Here is a 9,498-nt window from a genome sequence, read left to right on the forward strand (position 1 = left end):
CAGACTTAAACCTAAGGCATGAAAGTATAAGAATTATAGAAGAAAATGTTGGAAAAACTCTTATAGACATGGGCCTATGCAAAGAATTTATGAAGATGACCCCAAAAGCAATCACAGCAGCAACAAAAATAAATAAATGGGACCTGATCAAATTAAAAACCTTTTGCACAGCCAAGGGCACTCGCATCAGAGTGAAGAGACAGCCTACAGAACGGGAGAAAATAATTGCATGTGATGCATCCAATAATGGGCTGGTAACTAGAATCTATAAAGAACTCAGGCAAATCAGCAAGAACAAAATCAAACAACCCCATTAAAAAGTGGGCAAAAGACACAAATAGAAACTTTTCAAAAGAAGATAGAGTAATGGCCAACCAACCTATGAAAAAATGCTCAGACTTTCATTTTAAATATGAATAGACTATTCTATAGTAATGTAATTGAGGGGTACAATTAAATAATTTTTTTTTAAAAAATCGCCATTAATTCTGAAGCTCATCACAGCAAACTAATTATCTATTTACATTGACTATTTGAAAATAAAACAGTCTAGAGAGGCAAGAAACCAAAAGACAGAAGATTTAAAAAGCTGGCTTCCATCTGGGGAAATTTGAGGATGATTTAGATGGGTTTTCATAGGTACCAAATTGGAAGCACTACCTTAAAATGATCACATTTTCCAGACCCTCCAAAAATAATAACTGTTCTGCTTTTCTAGCTTTCCCTACCAGTGTTCTCACTGCCTTCTAACCTCTACTCACTGCCAAGTCCCAAGGTCAAAGTCAATGGTTTAGTATTCTGAACCAAAGCCTCTCAGCAAACAGCCAATTCTGAATAGCAGAGCTGCCTAGCCCACCTCCCACAGCTGAACACAGAAACGAAGGAGCCCAATGTCAAAACCAGAAGCACTATCCAGTTGAAGTCAGCCTGAATTACAAACCCAAGAATTATGAGCTAATTGAATAGCTGTGTGAAGTCATTATGTTTTGGGGAAAATAGTGGGGAGGATGTATTGGGAAAAAAAAAACTGGGGACTTAATTGTTCTTCTTTCAACAAATTATGAGAAATTACTATGTTCTTTTAAGAAATAATCATATCTTCAAAGTTTTATATTTACCAATTCTTTTATTTTTAAAATTCTGAAAATATGTTTTACTTTTTGAATTCATGTAAACTTCATCAGTGGACAAAAATCCCGAGGCTGTCTCAGTGTACATACATGAGAGTGTGTGTGTGTGTGTGTGTGTGTGTGTGTGTGTAGATGTGTGTGTGTTGAGAATGTACAACTTGCTAAAAAAAAATACCAGATATTTCTTAATTAAATATGGCCATGGGGTAGAGTTAAGAATATAATATAAAATCTTCTCATTCTTCTGGGGATTTCATATAATGTAATTTTTATTTAGTTTACTTCCCTAAAGCTATATTTTAAATAAGGGAACTACTCTTGAATATTAAATATAAAAACTTTAAGTAATGCTATTTTTATTAAAAATAGAGTCTCACATATTTTAATTACTGAGATCCAGAATATATGCAGGTATATAAAAATGTACATTGCCTTGTTTTCTGACTCTAGCTTTTATTCTTTCTTTCTTTATTGTTATTTTCTGAGTTAAACTTGCTACTTTTTATCTGGGGACTGCTCTGCTACCACAGGGCAAGCTCTTGGTTTCAAAACATACCACCAGACAGCTCACAGATGTGTAACTGAGTCCAGCTGACCTGAGCCTCGCCAGTATTATCGAGCTCCTGCCTCAGGACTTATGAGTCTATAATAGTAATTCTTTAGAAAAAGTTATTTTAAACCATTAACATGGGACTTTTTTTTAGAAGTGGAATGTTGAACTTGTTAGGCCTAACATCTAAGATTTGTAGGTAAAGATTTTGTTAAAAACAAACCTTTAAAACTGCTTTTCCAGTTTCCACAATCTCAGTTAATGTCACCATGCTCCACTGAGATATTTCTTACTCTGTTGCTCACCCTTCAACCCTGTAACCATCACACCTACAAATTCTGTTTGTTCTATGACCAATATTTGTGCCATACAATTTTAACTGTCAGTATCTCTAATGCTGCCACATGCCATATTTAATCTTTTGGAAATCTAGTCTTTTACTTCTAAATATATGTATAACCCAACTCCTGTTCATCACTCCCAATACTACCACACTGTTCAAGCCACTGTCATTCCTACCTGCACTGTACATGAAGTTTGGCAATGATTTTCCATGATTTTATAATTGACACTCTATATTCTATTCACAGTGAGGTGGTCTAATTGATACGTTTATATCATAAATCACATTATGTCTGCTTTTCAAAATGCTCCATGGCTTCTCATATCAAGTATAGTAGTCACAGATACTAGATAACGAAGCATATTCATTACAACAGAAAAGGAATGATAGGTCTGTAATTAACAAGCTAAATCTAAACTGCTGTTATAGCTCCATATACAGACATAGATATTAATATAGACATAGATGCCTCTCCCTATAATTAGAAACCTTCCTAGATTTTTAATAAAATATCAGAGTCATTTGCTGACTCACACATACTGTAAATGAGATAGTCACATCAAACTCATATACTATTGGGGTGTGTGTATGTGTATTTGTGTGTGTAATATGTTCATATTAACTATACGATTCATTCTTTGTGTGAAAATGCTATAAGTGAATGAGATCAAAGCAGGCCGACCAGATGCTCTGGTCGGCAGGCAGCAATGGTAATGAAAGGGCAGAAAATTCTTCTTCATCTCATCCACCTGATGAGATGAAATTCTATAGGGCCCTTCGGGTTCTGAAACACACTTAAGAAATCCACTAAAGTGCCATGAATACACATAATGTACGGTGAATATATCCACTAGGGAATAAAATGGTCTACAGTATCTGATGCAAAAATATATATCTTTGAGGTTCATACAAATCCTAGAACCAATCTATACATTACCTCTATGCCATCATTACAGCTGAGAAAAAAAAATCAGTATTTTAAAGAATTTGTCCTTTAATTTTATTTTTGAATTCAAAATTGCTTCGTATCTTTATTTTAACTTATCTTTATAAATACATTAGAATGGGCTGGGGAGGGAGATATGAACAACATACAATGGGATTTATCCTTGGCTTTTACCTTTCTTAAGAATGGTCCTGGTCATTAACTTTATATGGTTTTAGGACATTGGAAATATTTTAAAAAGTGCAGTTTTACAGTCTCTGTCACACCATTTTCCAGACATACTCTTTTAGTATTAGGTAGAAGGGGGTGCAATGTAACAAGGGTGGGAACATGCCTGCATTCGCCCTGTGGTGACAGTTCTCTGATCATTTGACAAATCCTGGCCTCAGCAGTTACAATTTAACAAGTGGAGTAGTAAATGTAGAAGATTCCTTTGAAAAGTGCAATCTCTGTAGAGCAGGATTTTTAAAAATCTGAAGGAAATTTACATTTCAACACATTGTTCATTTCTACTTCCCACAGAGGACTCTCACAGAACGATTGCATTTTTTAGAGTTCTTTGCTATAGTTTGAGTCAGTGGCAAAAGCCCTGCTGCTAAGTCACATTACCAGAATATTCTGAAAGGACGTTCATATAGACTAAAGTCACTTTGTTAAATAACACTTTACAATTTGTTGATGTGAGAATAAAATAAAAACTTTAAGTTTAGTAAATCATAGCTCCACAGCTTCATAAATTTCAATTTTTATTTATATGCTTTATAGCAGTGGTCCCCAACCTTTTTGGCACCAGGGACCAGTTTTATGGAAGATAATTTTTCCACTGACAGGGGAGCTGAGGGAGGATGGTTTGGGGATGATTCAAGCACATTACATTTTCTGTGCTGTCAAACCTCTCTGCTAATGATAATCTGTATTTGCAGCTGCTCCCCAGCACTAGCATCACCGCCTCAGCTCCACCTCAGATCATCAGGCATTGGATTCTCATAAGGAGCCACAACCTAGATCCCTCGTATGTGCAGTTTACACTAGGGTTAGTGCTCCTATGAGAATCTAAAGCTGCCACTGATCTGACAGGAGGTGGAGCTTATGCTGGGATGTGAGCAATGGGGAGTAGCTATAAATACAGATGAAGCTTCAGCTCAGTAGCCAGTCACTCACCTCCTGCTGTGTGGCTCAGTTCCTAGCAGGCCACAGACTCATACCTGCCTGAGGCCCAGGGGTTGGGGACTGCAGCTTTATAGGATCATTTGGGAACAAGGTTTTTTCTTTCCTTAATATGAAACATAGATATAAGCTCTTTGTATATGCATACTAACTGTTGTGTTCAAAAATGTCCCGGGGAATTGCATATATACAGATATTGTGCTTTCTAAAATGTACTCTTCCAGGTTAAATTATTGGCAATATCTAAAAATAATACTGTATTGTTTACTGATGTTGAATGTTCCTTCTTAACCTTCAAAATAATTGTATTTTTTATGCAAAAAACATTTTAACACTGCAAAATTTATTCTCTTTGAGAAATCTTACATAAATCTTATATAATCTTAATTTGTAGTGTAGCAATCACTATATTTTCCCAAACTCAATGAAGTATAAATTTCCTCTTAGTAGAGTTAACATGTGACTTACATCCTTTAACTATTTTTATTTCTCAATTTGCTTGCCTATAAAACATATGATTTTCATTAGAGAAATTATCTGTTTTAAAAACATTAAGCAAATGTTCCAAACATACTCAATCTACTAAGTGTACTATAACCTAATTCTATCATTTTAGCACATTAGAGTTGAAAAAGTACAAAGAAAGTAACCAGCCTAACTCCCACACATGCAAAATTCCTCCAAACACTTCAGATATTTTTTCAGCTTCTATTTGAACCTTTAAATGATGCAGAAATAATTGGACAATGAGATATTTTATTACATTTTTTGAATCACTATGGTTATTCAAAAATCTTTCTTATATTTAGCTAAAACTGTCTCTCTTTTCACTCATTCCTCCTAGACTGCTATAGAATCATGAGATTGTTCCAAATATGGTGAGAATACGTGTCCACAAAAAGAATTGTACAGAATATTCACAGCAGCTCCATTCATAGTAGATAAATCCTAGAAACAACCCAAATGCCCCCAAAGAACACATGGATAAATATTTTGTGTAATATTCATACAATGGAATACTACTCAGCAATACAAATAAGTGAACTACTCTTAAATGAAACAATATGAATGAATTAGAAAAATATTATGTTGAATAAGAAATATCAGACACAGGAATACATACTCTATTGTTTCATTTACATAAAGTATAAGAATAGGGAAAATAGTGGTGATAGAAGTAAGGAAATGCTTGGTTCAGGGGCTGGGGAGAAAATTACTAGAAAAGGCACGAGTAATAATGTTCTGGGATGTGGAAATATTCTGTATCTTTACTCGGGTTTTGGGTACATGTGTATGTCCTGATATCAAAACTAGGAACTTCACGCTTCAGATCATTCCATTTTGTTACATGTAAATTGTATCTCAATAACAAAAATAAAAATCTTAGAAGGTGTAACATCATAATTATATTCCTTATTGTTCTCTTCTCTTTTTACAAGAATAACAAACATTCTTGACATTTAGACCTAACACCGTAGTGTCACCATATTGAACAGGGGTGAGCTCTCATAAACTTTATTAATTGAATATGAGCCTGCCCGCCTCCCCAACACACAGACACACAAGTATGTGCACTGACTAGAGTTTATTGTTATGAGAGCAAGTCTAAAATAGTGTGCCAATTAAAACTCACTTCCAAATATATGGGGTCAGAGCTGAGTGAACGATTGAGTTTGTTTGTTTAATGTACTGTATTGTGGAAACATATCCTTTAAGAGTATGTATATTTTCCCTTGGGAATTGAAGAGAAGAGGAAGTTATTTTATAGAAAAAAATAAGAGAGAAGAAAGAAAGGCCCCAAGAGATACACAGATAAGAGATAAGGAGAAAATTCTATCTAGGTTCTTTCTTTGTTGGTCTCTGTTCTTTTATTGTATGTTGTTTTGATTAAAAACTTCAGAATTCAACTTGGAATTCAACTGCCTCTGTTAATATTGTTTCTTCATCTCAATAAACTCTAAATTTTATTTCTCTAAATTGATGTATTTTACCTATACAACTGTTATTAAAATATTAACTACTTATAGCTTCATAAGGTTTTGGAGGATTTAACAAGGAAATACATAGACAATACCTTGAAAACTGTCAAAGTTCAGTGTTCCTTCTTCCTGGGTCATAAGTGATTCATTACACTTATTAATATCATTATTATTATTTCTTGTGGTGCGTTCCTTCAGTGAATTTTCATGGAAGCTCCCACAGTAAAAGATGTTGTGCTGGGTAATAAAGGAACACATATAAAGCTTAATAAGAGTCCTGTTTTAAAAACTTTAAAGAGTAGAGCATATTTTTACGCATATCAATCAATAAAAATGATATTGGGACATTTTCATTAATGTCTTATATATGATATATAACTATCATTGAAATGATGAATACAGTATTAAAATAAGCAAGTATTTAATACAATGCAATGAGGAATAAACGTTTAATAAGTTCTCAAAGGCCACAGGTTCTTGAAGAAACATGCAATTGGAAACTGCTATTATCAAACTATAATTGAATCTGCATCCAGATTACTTCACTTGTTAACATAAATAAATTTAAAAGGGGAGATGGAAGATAATTTTTCTGGAACAATTCTTAAAATAATCAAATGTATCATGGTAACTGGTTCTCACAGCCTTATCATGAAAAAGAAGGGTTTTGAGTTAAGATTAAAAATTTGTCTGATACAAAGTCATAGTCCTCCAAAATGAATATATTGATCTTCTAAATACAGCCACTCAAAAAATGGCTTGCATAGGTTAGGTTCTATTCAAAATGAAGCATTTTTTATTTTTATGAAATGTCTCTTTTAAGTACCATGCAAACACAGTGTAATTTGAAGTTATTTGTAAAGTGCTTTAGCCCATCTGTTAAGTACAACATTCTGCATTTGGAGAGAAAGATTTGGGGGCATAACAGCTTTCTTCAACATAAGTTTAAACAATTGACAAACAAAACTTAATGATTCTTTGAGAAAGAGTAATTTAAAATTTATGAAAACAAATTGAAATAAATGATAGACAGGGAGTCTCCTCCCCTTCACACAGCAGGGTTTGCTTTGGCAAGGAAGCCTTGAAATTACTCTTTCAGGCTTCAAGGCACTTTCATACACATTTGTAATCGGGACAAATTTCCTTTCCAGTGATTGTGACATTCTCATTGAAAGCTTAGGGTGTGGGTGTGTGTGTGTGTGGGTGTGTGTGTGTGTGTGTGTGCGCGTGCGTGCACATGCTTGCATGTTTAGTTGTACTGGGGCTAGTTGTTGTTTTAGCATACAACATTCATTTCTGCTTCAGTGGGGTACCTTATTATGTAAAGACTTGAACTTTTTTTGAAAGCCTATATGTATCAGAAAGTGATGTTAAGTCATTTATATGATGAGTATATGGTTTGAAAATATTTTCTCCCATCCCATAGATTTCCTTTGCAGTAAAGAATCTTTTTAGTTTGATGCAATCTCGTTTGTGTATTTTTATTTGTTGTCTGTGCTTTTGGTGTGATATCAGATAAATTATTGCCCATGGTAATGTCAAAAACTTTTTCTCTGTGTTTTTCTTCTAGAAGTTATATAATTTCATATTGTATGTTTAAGTCTTTAATTCACTGTAATTTGGTTTTTGTGTATGGTGTAAGGCAAGGATAAGGTAAGGATAAAAATTTATTCTTTGGCACATGAATATGAACATTTTCCTAACACCATTTGTTGAAGAGATGGCTCTTACCTCATATGCATTTCGGGAGCCCTTGTTGAAGATCAGTTGGCTGTGTTTGCACAGATTTCCTTCTGGGCTCTCTATTCCATTCCACTGGTCTATATGACTATCTTCATGTCAACACTATACTTTCTTGATTATTCTCCAAGATATATAAGGAATTCTTACAGGTCAATAGCAAACAAACAGAGAAACAAACCCCAATAATATCACATTTTAAAAATAGGCTACAAACTTGAATAGAAATTTCGCTAAAGAAGACATACAAATAGCCAAGAAGTTTCACGTATAAGATGTTCAATATCACTGATCATCAAGCAAACGTAAATGAAAACCACAGTGAGGTATCACCTCATGCCTGTCAGGATGGCTAATGTCAAAAAAGCAAAAACTAAAAATATTGAATGGGATGTATAGAAATGGAAACAGTTGCACCCTATTGGTGAGAATGCAAAATTTTGCAGCCACTGTGGAAAACAATATAAATGTTTTTCAAATAATTAAAAATGATCCAGAAATCCTTCTTTTGAGTGTTTATACATAAGAACTGAATTCAGAGTCTTAAAGAAATAGCACTCCCTCCCATGTTTGTTGCAGTGCTATTCAAAACAGCCAATATGTGGAAACAACTAAATGTTCAGCAACAGATAAATGGATAAAGAAAATATGGTATGTATATATGCAGCACAATACTATTTAGCCTTAAAAAAGAAGGAATTTTTTTTAATATGTGACAATATGGTTGAACTTTGAGAACATTATGCTACATAAAATAAACCAGGCACAGAGAGACAAATAGTATATGATTCCACTTAGATGAGGAAGCAAAAATAGTCAAAATAGTCATTTTTTTTCATTGAATCAAGAAGTGAGACCTCCTGGGATCACATCTGGAAAGTGGCTAGTATTCTGCCAGCTTTGGAAATGGGAAGGAAAGCACGCCTGGCAGACAGAGATTCCCATTCCATTCCCAGCTTACGCAGTAGCTGGCAATTGGAAGACATTCTGCAACAGCGTAAAAAAAAAAAAAAAAAAAAGTGAAATGGTGGTTTCTGTGGGTTGTAGGGTGTGGGAAATGGGGAAGTACTATTCAATGATATAAAATTTCAGTTAAGCAAGGAATATAAGTTCTAGAGATGTACTGTATAAAATTGTACCTATCATCAGCAATGTTTTACTGTACACTTAAAATTTTGCTAAGACGGTGGATCTCATGTTGCGTTCTTACCAAAATAAAGTAAAATTTAAAAAATACAGTGCATATATTTTTATTAGTTCAAATGGAACAATTAGAATTGCTAAAAATGATCGTTTAGTTATAAATGATTGTGATAATAGTTAAGACCTTAGGTGAATTTATTTAACAAAAATAGCCATTAAAATAATTCACAGCGAACCAATCTATTGGTAATCCTTTGAAATCTTATATGTGAAATATTGGAAACATAGTGAACAAAAATACAAGCAGTATGAGAACAAATAGCAATCTTGTTGTATGTTAGGTGTTAATCATGTTTGTAACTTACTATATATTTTTACTTACTTTTTCAAAAACTTGGTTGTACCATACTATGAGCCTGGAATTTCTATGATAATATTGATAACATTACAGGGATCATTTTTCTAAATATTATTATATTTTTTCACATCACAGATGAAAG

At 33.6% G+C, this 9,498-nt stretch overlaps 1 non-coding gene across 1 annotated transcript; it reads left to right on the plus strand.

The window, feature by feature from the left end:
* Positions 1 to 8,709: 8,709 nt before the first annotated feature.
* LOC123627180 lies at positions 8,710 to 8,853 on the plus strand. Its single transcript, XR_006731181.1, has one exon. It is a non-coding gene; the product is annotated as a small nucleolar RNA SNORA7 (small nucleolar RNA).
* Positions 8,854 to 9,498: the final 645 nt, after the last annotated feature.

The sequence above is a fragment of the Lemur catta genome, chromosome 23, assembly GCF_020740605.2.
Source record: "Lemur catta isolate mLemCat1 chromosome 23, mLemCat1.pri, whole genome shotgun sequence".
Taxonomy (NCBI): domain Eukaryota; kingdom Metazoa; phylum Chordata; class Mammalia; order Primates; family Lemuridae; genus Lemur; species Lemur catta.